We start from the raw sequence: 15,854 nt of genomic DNA, 5'->3' as shown, positions 1-15,854 counted from the left end.
GGCAGGAGATGTGGCAGGAGGCTCTGTTCCATCGTGGAGAGCCTTCCCTCCCCGGCTGATGAGGGGTGGTTGTTAGCGTGTTTTCCTAGGATTTAGGCAAATTTGTTGCTGTGTTTTTCTGCTGCATCCCTGTGGTGAATGTCTGTGGTCAAAAACATTTCTATTGCTTGTTCCTCTTCAGGCCACATTACTTAATTTTCATCCTGTTGCCTTGTTACAAGCAACCCCAGTGATTCCTTGCCTGCCTGTGACTTTGCACCTACTGAGGAGCATCCCTTGCTTTAAAAACTTATTTTTTGATGGCTTTTATTTGGGGAGGGGGAAAGTTGAAATAAAGCTGGTCAAGGTGCTCACCCTTCCTCCTGACTTAGGGAGATTGTGTTGTGCTTTAAACATACAGGCAGAAAGTCCTTCTGTAAACAGCAGATTGGTGTGATATTAAGGATCACTTGAAATAATTAAGGGATGAACCATGTTCTCCATCAGTTGAGGGGTCTCGGCAAAGGTGAACGAGTTGGAAAATTGAACACGCTTTTTTTTTTTGTTTTCCTCCAAGAGGTACAGTGGCCCAGTGCAGGTTCAATGGAGGTTTTTCAGCAAATTCACTTCAATTTGGCAGGAAAATTGGCTCACGGCCATTGCTGCCTCCAGGCTGTGATTCACAACAGGTGGCCACAGGACCCAGTGCAATCCCGAGGATCTTTCTTGCATTTTCTCATGGTTGGAGCACATGTATTTTTGCTACTTGGTTTTACTTTATCTCACAGTGTGGCCTTTGTTTGGAAGTCTTTTGTAGTCTTGTGTGAAGATACATAGTTGGAGCCACTGTAGAAGCACAATTAGCAGAGCAAGGAATAGAAACATCAAAAGGGCTCTTGTCAGCAGAGGCTGGTGGTGTGTACAAGCTGGCCCTCCTTGCCTCTTTATGAGCTAGATGATTTGTATAAAGAGGGGAAGGCGATGAGTATTTATTTGGATGCAGTATTCCTAAGGTGTTTTGCATGGGTGCACAAGTAAATGTGGCCGCTGTGGTTTTTTGACCTTTCTTTGAAGTTGTTCTTGGTGGAAGGCAAAGACTAATGATTTCATAGTTACGTGATGGTTACATAGTAGTTGGTTCTGTGCTCAGTTCCAGCTAGTCACTGCTTGGGGTTGTGTTGAACTATTTTCTCCTCTCTATAGCCCTGAAATATTTGCGGATATCTCTATTTCTCACCTTGGTTACGTGGGTTTGTGGGTCCCTCTTTCTATCTTTTCAAAGGTGGCCTTTGCTTCCAAGGCATTCTGGGGATTCCCCAAGCCACCCTTCAGCTCCTGCCAAGACTCGGCATCTTGAGTTGGTGGTTGACCTGGGCTGCCCACTTTCACTGACATTTGATTTTTGAACATGTTTCATTTTGCCTTCCTGAGTGCCAACCTCTCACTGGAAAGAAACTTGAAAACAGCTGCCCAGCATCTCATTGGTTTTCTTTCAGTTCCCACTTAAAAAACCCCAACACCAAAACCCCAAGCAGAACACCCCCCCCTCCCCCCAAAATTTTCTCCCCAGACATTAGGCTTTGGAGACTGCTGTACATCATATGGCCAGTGTGATAGTTTTTTAATTCTCTCCTTTCCACAACCATCTCTTGAGTTGATTTACACTGTGCTTAATTGACTTTGTCATCTCCCGTGGTCTTGGTAGGAAACCTGAAATGAAGATACCAAGTTGTTTACTGTTTCTTGATGAATCGCTACCAAAGGTAGAAGTAGATTCTGGAATTTCCCACAGTGTACTGTGTCTTTTCAATAGACCATGCTGTTTCTCATTTAGCCTTCTGCAGGATTTATTTATGATATGACTTACCAGTGAACGTTGGTGTAGATGAGAACTTAGGCTGATGTATATTCTGATCGTGTGTGTTGAATAGCAGTATTTCTACTTTGGGAAGTGGTACAAAGGAAATGAGTGGTGTTGGGTTATGGGGAGCAGGGTCCTGGGATTTAGGAATCTATTACTTAATTCATGAATCCCATTTTACCCTGCATCTCCTTCCCGTAAAGCATTGCAGGTCTGTCAGTCAAGACGTTCCTGTGGACACAAAACTGGTTGCCATCCTCAGATGTGTTTTTCCTTATCCTGTTGAAATCCAATATAAATTTATAAATGCTATTTCTAATTTCATTAAGCTGACATAGCATGTTGCAGGTGGTCTTTATCAATTCATGCATGTACATCTTTTATAATCAATAATTTTACTCTAACTTCACAGTAGCAAACTAGACACCAGTTCCTTCTTCTTTGTGTTCCTCCTCCCTGTTTTTTTTTACAGCGAATAGATATGAATATTCATCTTTTGTAACCAGTGAAAAAGCAGATGAAACCTGGATTCTGAACTGAGTGGAAATTTAATTTTGCTGTTCACTGAAATATGTAATACTTCTGTGTTTGTCTAGCATATGGATAGATTAAGACTGTTCTACATGCAAGGTTCACAAAAAGTAGACAACGTGGCACAAAACAGCACATAGAAGAAGGCAATACAGGAAAAAAAAGAAAACCCTTGGTGGATTAGGACAGGAACTGTTTCAGATCATTTGTACTAAGGAAATTCAGGGCTAGAAGCTGTGTAGATCATCTTCTCCTGCAGGAGTCAGAAGAAATGTTGTTTAACCGTTATATTAATGTCAGTTTAAAAAATGGGAAGGGTGACATCACATCTCGATCAAAATGAGCTAATAGTGACCTGGCACTGGGTCATCTAAGCACTGCCATCCATATAGCCTGGAGTTGAACAGTAGGAAGTGTTACATACAACTCGGTGGCGGTAGGCTCCAAAACATCTTTGGTCTCCCAAAGACAGTCTTCCTTCTCTTCTCTTGATCTAAATACCTCGGTATCAAGGAAGCCTGATTGCTTCTCCAGGTGAAAAGATATTTGGGTCCTGAGGGTTGACCTTGCTAGTGCAATCACTTTGTCATTTATCACACTCGGCTGCTGCTTTTGGGAACCCAACTGTTTCAGTATGTGCTGCCTTGTGCTTTGAAGATGGAAGGCATCCATCTTTCCATGGCATCTGTGATCCTTTTGACAGAAGACTTTTTCTAGCAGCCCTAAATAGCTACTTTTGCTCTCAAGAAGTTTATACACCTTAAATGGGGAGTCTATGAATCTGAGATTCCCAAGCTAAACAAAATATATCTAGTCCTTATTCTTAGCATCTGCCTAAGGCCAATCTGTCTCTGATGCCACTTAGCAGGATTTGAAGACTGTCTTCAGTTGTTTTGTGAGAAGACATGCGGTCAGGTCAATGGGGAAGAAATGTCTATGTATTGAAGTGGCAACTGGGACTGACATGAAAGGAGCACAATAGGCTTCCAGACTGCTTGCCTTACCTCTGTTCTTCGTGTCTGATACGCGGACATTTGTGTAACGTGAACTGTATACAGATGATTTGCAGGCATTAATTCCTTCCCATCTCTGTCGTTTATGATTTCCTTCTCCTTTTTGTTGCACGACAGTCCATCAGATCTTAAGTCCTCTAACATCAGTAGGAGGTCTTAGATGGAGCCTTCACAAGCTTGGTGGGGCTGGAGGTGCCTTGTGATTGACAAGAAAGGGTCTGGAGTACCTGATGGGTGGTGTTAGCTGCAAACCTTGGGAACGGCTGACTGATTAAAGAAGGGGTTAGACAGAAACTGTTCATGTTTGGGTTTGCGTCATGTTGCTGAGCTGGTGGAAAAACGAGATTAAGTGAAGGTTGCAATCAAGTGTGCTGAGGCCAGCCAGAGCTCTTAGTGTCATCCCAATTAGAAGCACAGCCAACCAACTGTGTCTGTTTGTGGCTCAGTATATATCTCCATAAAATGTCACGGATGTCTTATCTAGCTATCGGACTTCACAGCCTATCCTGATAGTATCTGCTCCTGAGACAAAGTGTTCTGCTCCTGGAGACGTCGACAATGGCAGCTATACTGCAGGGGAGAAAAACTAAATCTGTTAGAAAGTGATCAGATGCTTTCCTGAAATAAGGCTTTGATGAGGAAGAATGCGAAAAGAGAATTTTTCTCATTGTTTCTTAGCAAATCTCCAGAATAGCAGAAGCAGCTCATTTCTGAGATAATCTGTGCTGTTTTTACTTTGCAACTACTCCACGATGCCTTAAGGCTGTGGGCGTTTGCTTCGCTCTGTAGTACACTTCAGCTGGAGGAGGATAGACAAGAGCGTGCTTCAGTGTGTTGAATCAGGTTGTTTACAGTCATAAGTGACGTTGTACCTGTCAAGTACTACATATGTGTCTCTAGAAGTTTCTGGAATTCAGAATTCAATTTGTACAAGGTCTGATTATAGATATAATGTCCTGGGCCTTTGTTGTTGTTGTTGTTGCCACCATATTTTGTGCCATGTCAACCTAGGCTAGACAGTGTGCTCCTCAGGCCATGGGGACAGAGATGACTTCACTCTCCAAGGACCTTCCATCAGCATTAAAACTTAATTGGGAAGCAAAGTGGGAGGAAGCATCTATATTGCTGCATCCCCAGCCCTGCTCTGTGCAGGGCATCGCTCCTGGACTGCTCTCCTGCCAGTTATTTCTTCAGCTCCTGAGCACCGCTTCCTTGCCTTGCCTGCCCAAAGCCACCCGAGAACATGACGTTAATATTACAAACATCAGAAAAAGATCCAGAGGAGCATAAATTACCTCAAAGACACAGACTGAAAAGGAAGAAAGTCATCCCCTGCAGCTATTCTGCTTGACCTCTGACAGTCGTGTTACGAGGCTCAGCGAGCACTTGGGGATTTGTGCAATTACACCAACTCAATGTTAAAACCATTGATTTAAAAAAAAAAAAAAGGTGCTTCAACAGCAGAGCTTGTTCATAAATTCAGGCTGAGAAAGAGGAAAGAGGTATTTTTCCAGGTGAGCAGCATAAGGGTTTATTGAGTTTTGGTTTTAATAATTGAGAAGAACCCTGAGAAGGGAAGCTAAAAAGCGTCACGTCTGTGACGTGAATGACAGATAGTCTGGGGAACAAACTGTTAGAGGGGATTTGGAAAAGCAGCACGCTTTGCAAATACGTCCTTTCATCTCACGGCTTCAAAATCTTCCATATTAACCAAGTTAATCCTGGTACTCTGCAAATAGGAGGGCTCTGTATCTGTCCGTCCATTTTACAGGCAGGGAAATGGAGGCAGCACTGTGGCAAGCAAGAAAATGCTGAGTATTCTCACTTACTGTGATTTGTTTTCATGGTTTAACCAGGACATTGGTGTGTGCTGGTAAACAAGTCTCCTAGTGAGAAATGAAAGGGGGTCAATCTGTTTAGTTCATCTGAGGGAAGGTTAAGAGGCAACAGAGATCAAACAGCGAAGTTCAAGAGGTGAGAAGACGCAGCTTTCCTAACGGAGTGGCTGGGGCTGATCCTTCATTAACTGGAGCCTCCGAGAGGCTCTTATGGAAAGAGGTGACCTGGTCTGACCAGAAACTGTAGGGGTTGATGTGTAAAGATGATTTGTGTGAATTGATCTGCTCTCTCTTTATGAAGGTCAGGCTGGTTGGTACAAGGATTTTATCTGGGTTAAAAACCTCGGAAAATTGTAACTGTAGTTGTTCATCCAGAAATGGAGGTGTCATCATCGCTAATCACTTCTGAAGCCCTCAGGGAAGGCACGTTTCCATCAGCAAAACAGTGGTAGAGCTGGGAATAGAATAGAAGAGTGCCATTGCTCTCACCACCCCCTGCATTCATTAATGGGAGGTAATTATTATCCAAACTGTCCATGATTTTATTTTTCTAGAGCTGAACAGTAAACAGAAACAGTCTGCTTTGTGGTAGCAGTGCCATTCCCCAGGCACGAGAAATCCTGGTGAGGAGTCCAGCAGCACCAACAGCTCACTGTGAAATTCAGGGCAAGGAATTTACCTGGATGCCTGGTCTTGGCTTCAGCTGGCTGTTAGCCTGCCAGAAGGTCCCACTGAATCCACAGCCAAGTTCCTAATTCTCTTTCCTGAGGAATCTGGAGGTCCTCCCTACAAAGTGATGGACCTGTCCTGAAAAGAGTGAATGCTTAGCCTGGGATGCATGCAAATGCAAGACTGGAAGTTGTTTGTGAGTCTGGAAGTTCTATGTCTGCAACCACTTTTGCAATAGATTACATTGCTTATGTGACCTCTTCCTCCCATCCCATAAACAGCCACCACTGCGCTTTGATAATATGGCTGGTTATATACCAAGGAGAGACTCTAGTTGATGAATGTCAAATGCTAGAGGTTTCCCAGAGAGGTTGTGTAGTCTCCATCCTTGAAGATATTTAAAACCCAACTGGACACAATCCTGGGCAACCTGCTCTAGCCGATCCTGCTTTGAGCTGGGGCAGTTGGCCTAGATGATCTCCTCAACTGTTCTGTGATGTTGGCCCATTTCTCCAGCCTGTTCAGGTCCCTCTGGATGGCAGCACGACCCTCTGGTGTATCAGCCACTCCTCCAAGTTTGGTGTCATCAACAAACTTGCTGAGGATACATTCTGCCTCATCATCCAGATCATTAATGAAGATGTTAAACAGCACTGGATGCAGTATTGGCCCCTGACCAGCATTGGCTGCTCTTATCATCTTCAGGTGTAAGAAGACCCTCCCCACATTGCCTTTTCCCAGAGGTGCTTTGTCCTTGCACGTAGGCTCTCCCAATGTCTCATTTCATCTTTCCTGCTTTGGTTTAGAGCTATTCCCTTGTCTTGTCCAACACAAATGAAGAGAATGTTTTCCTCTCTTTCTTTTTGCAGCAGCTTTGCACAGATTTGAAGGCTCAAGTTTTCCCATCAATCTTCCCTTCTATGTGCAAAGCAACCCCATTTACTCAGTCTTTCCTAGCAGGTCATGTTTTCTTGACCTCTTGTCATTCTCCAAGTTCCCCCTAGACTCTCTTCAGTCTCTGGCAAAATCTTTGCTAGAGGTTGTTGCCTACAGCTGAGGACTCTGCAGTGCGGGGTCAAGCAAAAGGTCTACTTCACCTGTCTAGAAGATTGTAATCCTATTTATACATCCCATGATAATGTCTGCCACTTTTACAGGAAACGTCATTGCGGATTTATGTTCAGCTTGCAGTCTATAGCATCCCTCCATCCTTGGAGGCCAATCTTGGGCGTAGCGATCATAAAATGATAGAGGTCAATTCTCAGAGAAGTAAGGAGGGTGGTTAGCAGAACTGCCACCTTGGACTTCTGGAGGGCAGACTTCAGCCTGCTTAGGAGCCTGGTTGACAGAGTCCCTTGGGAGGCAGTCCTGAAGGGCAAAGGAGTCCAGGAAGGCTGGACATTCTTCAAGAAGGAAATTTTAAAGGCACAGGAGCAGGCTGTCCCCATGTGCCAAAAGACAAGGTGGCAGGGAAGAAGACTGGCCTGGCTGAACAGAGAGCTTTGGCTGGAAGTCAGGGAAAAAAAGAGAGTTGGAAGAAGGGGCAGACAACTCAGAAGTTGTCACACTAAAAAGGTGTTGTGAGGTTATGCATGGAGAAAATTAGAAGAGCCAAAGCCCAGCTAGAACTTAATCTGGCTACTGCTGTAGAAGACAATAAAAAATGTTTCTATAAATAGAGTAGCAACAAAGGGAGGGCTAAGGAGAATCTCCATCCTTTATCGGGTGCGGGGGGTAAACATAGTGGCAAAGGATGAGGAAAAGGCTGAGGTACTTAATGCCTTCTTTGCCTCAGTCTTTATTAGTAAGACCAATTGTTCTTGGGGTACCGAGCCCCCTGAGCTGGAAGACAGGGACAGGGAGCAGAATGAAGCCCCCATAATCCAAGGGAAGTGATTAGCAACCTGCTACACCACTTAGACACACACAATTCTATGGGGCCAGCTGGGATCCACCCAAGGGTACTGAGGAAGCTGGCAGAAGTGCTCACCAAGCCGCTTTCAATCATTTATCAGCAGTCCTGGCTAACCGGGGAGGACCCAGTTGTCTGGAGGTTAGCAAAGGTGACACTATCTACAAGAAGGGCTGGAAGGAGGATCCAGGGACCTACAGGCGTGTCAGCCTGAGCTCAGTGCTGGGAAGGTTATGGAGAAGGTCTTGAGTGCTATCACATGGCACATACAGGACAACTAGGTGATCAGGCCCAGTCAGCATGGGTTTATGAGAGGCAGGTCCTGCTTGACCAACCTGATCTCCTTCTATGACCAAGTGACCCGCTTAGTGGATGGGGGAGAGGCTGTGGATGTTGTCTGCCTAGACTTTAGTAAAGACTTTGACACCATTTCCCAGTGCATTCTCCTGGACAAACTGGCTGCTCATGGCTTGCACAGGCATACTCTTCGCTGAGTAAAAAGCTGGCTGGATGGCCGAGCCCAAAGAGTGGTGGTGAATGGAGTTAAATCCAGTTCATTGTTGGTTACGAGTGGTGTTCCCCAGGGCTCAGTATTAGCGCCAGTTCTGTTTGGTATCTTTATCAATGATCTGGGTGAGGGGATCGAGTGCAGCCGCAGTTAAGTTTGGAGAAGACACCAGGTTGGGTGGGAGTGTTGATCTGCTTGAGGGTAGGAAGGCTTTATGGAGGGATCTGGACAGGTTGGATCGATGGGCTGAGGCCAACTGTATAAGATTCAACAAGGCCAAGTGTCGGGTCCTGCACTTGGGTCACAACAACCCCATGCAGCGCTACAGGCTTGGGGAAGAGTGGCTGAAAAGCTGCCCAGCAGAGAAAGACCTGGGTGTGTTGGTTGACAGCCGGCTGAATATGAGCCAGCAGTGTGCCCAGGTGGCCAAGAAGGCCAACGGCATCATGGCCTGTTTCAGAAATAGTGTGGCCAGCAGGAGCAGGGAGGTGATCGTCCTCCTGTACTTGGCACCGGTGGGGCCGCACCTTGAGTCCTGTGTTCGGTTTTGGACCCCTCACTACAGGAAAGACACGGAGGTGCTGGAGCGCATCCAAAGAAGAACAACAAAGCTACTGAAGGGTTTAGAGCACAAGTCCTGTGAGGAGCAGCTGAGGGAACTGGGGTGGTTTAGTCTTCAGAAAAGGAGGCTGAGGGGAGACGTTATCGCTTTCTACACCTACCTGAAAGGAGGTTGTAGTGAGGTGGGTGTCGGTCTCTTCTCCCAAGTAACAAGTGATTGGACATGAGGAAATGGCTTCAAGCTGTACCAGGGAAGGTTTAGATTGGATATTAGGAAAAATTCCTTCCCCAAAAGGGTTCTCAAACATTGGAACAGGCTGTCCAGGAAAGTGGTTAAGTCACCATCCCTGGAGGTATTTAAAAGACATGCAGATGTGGTGCTTAGGGACATGGTTTAGTGGTGGACTTGGCATTGTTAGGTTAACTATTGGACTTGATGATCTTAAAGGTCTTTTCCAACCTAATTGATTCTGTGATTCTATTATTCTCTGCAGCACTGGCCAGTTATTCCCCATCATCTGTTCATGCACATTTGCTGCTTCTCAGTTCAGGTCCTTGCAGTTGACCCAAATTATGTAACATCTTATTTTGTTTGTCAAACATCAACATCACTTCTGGTTTGTTAGTATTGTTCTGAATGCTGAAGTTTTCATATAACCTCCCTGTTTGGTGTCGTGTGTTCATTTAATAAGGCTAATCCCTGTTCCATCACCCAGCTCACTGCTCAAAATACAAATGGAGAGAGCAGAGCTTGGTGGACCCCACACAGTTTCTTCTTTGGTTATGACAATAGTCCACTGGGTGCATTCTTCTAATTAGAATCCATCTCTTACACCATGCAAGTAAACCCCCAATAGCATAAAGCTGTAATATCTGCTGTATTTGTGCTAACTCCACTGCCTGCTAACTTGTTGCATAAAGAAGTTAACACTGGTTTGATATGACCTGTTGCCAGATGCATGCTGGTTGTTACTCTGTTTTTTACCATCAGATACTTGCAGTGAATTTATTTCAGTATTTTTGCAGGAGACAGAAATGAAGGTTATGCGTCACAATTTTCTTCCTCCTCTTTCCTCCACCCATTTAGTAAATAGGCACAGTAAGGGTCCTCCAGTCTGCCAAGGGGGCCATGAATGGCTCTCAAGCTGTTTCAGGCAGTGCTTCATGTATCATAGTAGGAAAATCGCTGAATCCTAGAGCCACTGAGGTTGGAAGGAGCCACTGAGGTGGGAAGGAGCCTCTGGAAGTCATCTTGTCTGACCCCCCTCCTCAGAGCAGGGTCACCTAGAGCCAGTTGCTCAGGCCCAAGTTCAGTCAAGGCTTGAATATCTCCAAGGATAGGGATTCCACGAGTTCTCTGCACAACCTGTGCTGGTGTTTGACCATCCTCACCATAAAAAAACAACAACAACCAAAAAACCCCCCAAAACCAGCTTTTTTTTTCTTTTTTTAAGTGGAATTTCTGGTATTTCAGTTCATCCCCATCGCCTCTTGTACTGTCAGTGAGCGCCGATGAGAAGAGTCTGGGTCCATTGTGTTTGCTTCCTCCCATCAGACATTTATACTCATTAATAAACCCCACCTGAGCCTTCCCTTCTCCAGGCTGAACAGACCCAGCTCCTTCAGCCTCTTCTCATGTATTAGATGCCCCCATCCCTTAATCATCTTCATAACCCTTTGCTGGATTCACTCCAATATATCCATCTGTCCTCCTTTTCCTTTTCTTTCCAGTATGCTCATGTCTTTCTCAGTCAAACTCAACTTAAAAAAAAAATCTGACTTGTTTGAAGTACTCTCTCACCTATTTCTTCCATGCTGAAACCTTACCTTTCATTCCTACTACTAATTATGCTGGCTATCTGAATGTCCTTCTAAATGGAGACTGATGTGTATAGTGGAACTCTTTAAATAATTTTGCCTGCCAGTATCTTTCCCAATCCAAGAAACATGGACTAACCCTTTTCTTGAGATCCTACATCCTACTATTATATTCACTGCATGACTGACTTCTACAGGATATATAAAGCAAGAAGTAGTTGCATGTCATTAAAATACAAATTCATGCCTCTGGGAGGATGGATGTCCTTTTAGTCTGGCTTAGGCGTGGTTGTTCCTTCATTTGTATTTTAGGTGATGAGGATAAAGGTGTGATAAAATATTTTTCTTTTTTTTTCTTCTTTTTTTTTTTAATTTTTTTTTTCTGTATCTAGCATGTCAGGCAATGCTTGTTCCAATTTGTACAAACTGCCTTCACAGTAAATTGGACAAGTCTCCCTGAGGAGCAGTAGACAAAGGACTTGGGAGGTACCATGGGGATGGGGAGGGAAATGCTTTTATTGCCAATCAAATTAAAGGTATTTAGATCTGCTGTTAAATTTTCCTGTAAATATATTTACTGTGTGGTAGGAGTGTGGTTCCGGAGCTGTGTGAATAAGGGATATTTCAATGGCTTAGTAGGATGGGGTGGGAGGTGGTTGTTTCTAAAAAGGTTGTTTAAACGAAACCAAAATATTTCATTTTCAGTTCTTTCTTTTTTTTTTTTTCCCTTACAGGGAGAAAAAGTTTTAAAATGGAAGCATGCTTTGAAAATTATAAATCAACATGAAACATTTGGAGTGCTCTAAAAGCCTTCCTTCTCTCCCCCTTTCACAGCACTCTGTTGGGGGAAAAAATAGATGCATTCACTGTTTGCCAAAGAAACACTTGCCCAGTTGTAATCAAGTCATTTTACAACATGGTGTAGACTTTTACTCCACGTTTGTTGTATGTGGCCTTGGGGAAGTTGTGGCAGCAAATGCTTCCACTTGCATATCTCTAAAAAGACAGGATGGCTCAGGATCAACCTCTGTACAGAGGCAGTTCTTCAAGCTGATTCGTTGTCCCACTTCCCTGCTTACAGCAGTCTTAATCTGTAGCCACGCTGGGAGGTAAAGAAAATAAGATAAGGAGTTATCCCTGCCCACAGATTTTCCTGTAACTGTCTTTACTGTGCCCTTATTTTCCCAGGTAAGGGTCTTGCTAGATCTTGGGTTGCATTTTGCAATGGAAGCTGTGTTACTGTGGTAGTTGTGGGCTAAGCTGAGACCTGGGAGAGGCAAGATTTGTTCCCAAGTCCATTGCAGACTCCCCAAGTCAATCTTCATCTGTTCCTTGTAGTGTTTAGTGGTTGCAAAGAACTTCCATTGAGACATCATAGATTACATTTTTGTGATGCTTATAGTTTTTTATGCTTGACAGGATCCATTGTTGTGGTGTAGTCTTGGAAATCCTTGCTTTGCAGATGGCTTCTTTTAACTTTCCCTCTCGTTTACTTCATTTTCTGTCTCCTCGATGCACACAAATACAGGCACTCATCCACTCTCTGGCTACTTGGGCTATCGCAAGTTGGCTACCATAGGTTTGGACTGAAGGCCTCAGGGTTTAACATTGCAATGAAGTCGTCGCCTTGCCTATGCGCCGACTTGGACTTATCTACAGACTGCAGTCCCTTAGGGGTGTACCTGCTCCAAGTGGAGCCTTATCTATGCACCAGTTTCTCCAGGGGCATACCTGCTGCTGCAGCGAGTTATCCACAGCTACAGTCACTTTGAGGTGTACCTGTTCCAGCATGGTTTTCTCCATGGGCCACAATGCCTTCAGAGCTATACCTGCTCCAGCGTGGCCTTACCCATGGCTGCAGTCCCTCCAGGGGTGTACCTGCTCTGTTGTGGGCTTACCCATGGCCATATACTTTGAGGGGCTCCAGCATAGCCTCATGCACAGCCACTGATGCTTCAAGGTGTACCTTCTCCAACATGGATTTATCCTTGGGCCACAATCCCTTCAGAGGTATACCTTCTGTGGCACAGACATAACCGTGGCCACAGATACTTTGGGGTGTCCTGCTGCTGCGTGGGCTCATCCACAGGTCACGGTCCCTTCAACTCAAGTTCACACTGGAGTTCCAGCCTGTCTATTACAGCAGCACAGAAACAGCAGCGATGCCCTGGCCATCTGCCAGCCCAGGCGCATCATCATTGCTGTTATCAAAATGTTCCCAGGCACAGCAGAGTAAGATGATAAGCACTACAGGAGTACAGCAACAGCGAAAGAAAAAGCAGCTACTAACGAGCACTAGACTCCAATATACAGTAAGGCAGGCAAGCCCCATGGCAAGCACAGGAGCCTGCCAATTAATATCTAAACAGCAATAACAGCTATAAATTCGATCTAGCGCATTCCAAGCAAATCTGTCATTATCTTGAACCCTTTAAGGCCCGCATTGGGTGCCAAAAAGGACTGTCATGGTTTAAGCCCAGCCAGCAACTAAGCCCCACACACCCACTCGCTCACTGCCCCGGGTGGGATGGGGGAGAGAATTGGAAGGGTAAAAGTGAGAAAACTCATGGGTTGAGATAAAAACAGTTTAATAGGTAAAGCAAAAGCTGCACTGAAGCAAAGAAAAACAAGGAATTCATTCACTACTCCCCATGGCCAGGCAGGTGTTCAGCCATCTCCAGGAAAGCAGGGCTCCGTCACATGTAACGGTGACTTGGGAAGACAGATGCCATCACTCCGAATGTTCCCCTCTTCCTTCTTCTTCCCCCAACTTTATATACTGAGCACGACGTTATATGGTCTGGAATATCCCTTGGGTCAGTTGGGGTCAGCTGTCCCAGCTGTGTCCCCTCCCAACTTCTTGTGCCCCCCCAGCCTAGTCACTGGTGGGGTGAGAAGCAAAAAAGCCCTTGACTCTGTGTAAGCACTGCTCAGCAGTAACGAAAACATCCCTGTATTATCAACACTGTGTTCATCACAAGTCTGAAACATAGCCCCATACTAGCTTCTGTGAAGAAAACCAACTCTATCCCAGCCAAAACCAGCACAGTATCCAAGCCCAGGATGGAGCATCTCATGTCATCCAGCCGTACACCCCAACATCTTTCTCAGTAGAGGAAAGACATGGACCTGTTGGAGTGAGTCCGGAGGAGGGCCACTAAAATGATCAGAGGGCTGGAATACTTCTCCTATGAGGAAATGCTGAGAGAGTTGGGGTTGTTCAGTCTGGAGAAAAGAAGACTTTGGGGAGACCTTATTGCAGCCTTTCAGTACTTAAAGGGGGTGTTTTGGGTTTGTGTGGTGGGGTTTTTGGTAGCAGGGGAGGGCCTGCAGGGGTGGGTCCTGGGAGAAGCTGCTAGAAGCTTCCCCAGCTCCAATTTGGACCCGACTGAGCCCATCAGTGATGGTGGTAACACCTGTGGGAGAACAGATTTAAGAGGGGAAACCTGCAGTGAGTGAGGGGATTGGAATGTGGGAGGAACTTCCGTGCAGATCCCGAGGTCAGTGAAGGAGGAGGGGATGCCCCCGCAGCCCATGGTGAGACCAGAGGGCAGGCTGTCCCCCCCCAGCCCACGGAGGGGAGCGGGGGAGCAGATGCCCACCTGCAGCCCGGGGAGAGAGGAGCCCACGCTGGAGCAGGGGGGTGGAGGCCCCACAAGATGGCGGCTGCTCTGTGGGGAAGGCCGCACTGGGGCAGTCTCTGACTGAAGATCAACCCGTGGAAAGGACGCACCCCAGGGAAGTTTGTGAGGAACTGCAGCCCACGGAAAGGGCTCATGTTGGAGAAGTTCGTGAAGGACTGTGTCCTGTGGGAGGGACCCCACAGTGGAGCAGGGGGATGGATGCCCCCCAAGATGGCTGCCGCTCCCTGGGGAAGCCCATGCTGGAGCAGGCCGGGACTGAAGGACTGCAGCCCGGGGAAGGGACCCACACTGGAGAAGTTCGTGAAGGAATATCTCCCATGGGAGGGACCCCACAGTGGAGCAGGGATGAGTGAGGAGTCCTCCCCTGAGGAGGAAGGAGCAGCAGAGACAATGTGTGAGGAACCGACCCCCATTCCCCACCACCGGGGGGAGAAGGTGGAGAGAACCAGGAGCGGAGTTGAGCTGGGAAGGAGGGAGGGCTGGGGGGAAGCTGTTTTCAGGTTGGGTTTTACTTCTCATTATCCTTGTTCCTTGTTTTGATTTGATTGGTAGTACTTTAAACTGATTTTGGATTTTCCCCAAGTCGAGTCTGGTTTTTGCCCGTGACCATAAGCGGGGAGCGATCCCTCCCTGTCTTTGTCTCGACCCACGAGCTTTTCTTTATATTTTCTCCTCGTCCCACCAGAGCTGGAGAGGGAGGAGTGAGCGAGTGGCTGCGTGGTGCTTTGTTACCAGCTGGGCTGAAATGATGACAGGGTGCTTATAAGAAAGATGTGGATAAATTTTTTTAGCAGGGCTTGTAGCAATAGGACAACGAGTAATGGTTTTAAACTAAAAGAGGTAGATTCTGACTAAATATAAGGAAGACATATTTTACAATGAGGATGGTGAAACACTGAAACAGGTTGCCCAGAGAGGTGGTTTCCAGGGTTTTCCCTGGAAACATCCAAGATCAGTTTGGATGGGCTTGGAGCAATCTGGTCCAGTTGAAGATGTCCCTGCTCATTGCAGGGAGGTTGGACTAGATGACCTCTCCAACCCAAACCGTTTGATGATTCTGTGGTACTGCCATCGCACTGAAGGGATTGCACATGCTTGTTGGAGAGGGTGGTTTGTTGGCCCAAATTTTTTGTTTTCCTTCAGTTTACAAATAACATTTATAAGACAGAGCAACTCCCTACATGGAGGGCAGGTGGTATCCCCAGTCATCTCACACCAGCCTGTCCTCTCCACCGGACTCTCCCATGCTGCTGTACTGCACCATCACTGCCTGGTGAAGGGCTACCCTGTAGGCAGTGTTGTTGTCTTTTTTTGGGGAATAAGTCTCTATGCTCAGCCTCCAGATTTTCCCTGTTTGGAGCATTTTTTCATAGACTTGGTGTAAGGAAGCAGCAGCCAGGTTTGTTCCTGTATCATGCCCCAACTGACACAGAACCTTTATCTCTTCTCTTCCTTTGCAGTCATCATCTCCATGCCTTAGGTTTGAACCAGTTTTAATATCAAAGTACTGGGACTCTGCT

The 15,854-nt window shown here is 46.0% G+C and overlaps 1 protein-coding gene across 24 annotated transcripts in view; it reads left to right on the top strand.

Annotated features, from left to right (window-relative positions):
* Positions 1 to 15,854, top strand: part of TSNARE1 (t-SNARE domain containing 1) — a 489,936-nt gene that overhangs the window by 95,865 nt on the left and 378,217 nt on the right. The window lies entirely within an intron of this gene.

This window comes from Buteo buteo, chromosome 3 (genome assembly GCF_964188355.1).
Source record: "Buteo buteo chromosome 3, bButBut1.hap1.1, whole genome shotgun sequence".
NCBI classification, from domain to species: domain Eukaryota; kingdom Metazoa; phylum Chordata; class Aves; order Accipitriformes; family Accipitridae; genus Buteo; species Buteo buteo.
The sequence above is the reverse complement of the archived record's forward strand: the minus strand, read 5'-3'. Positions and strand labels throughout refer to the sequence as shown.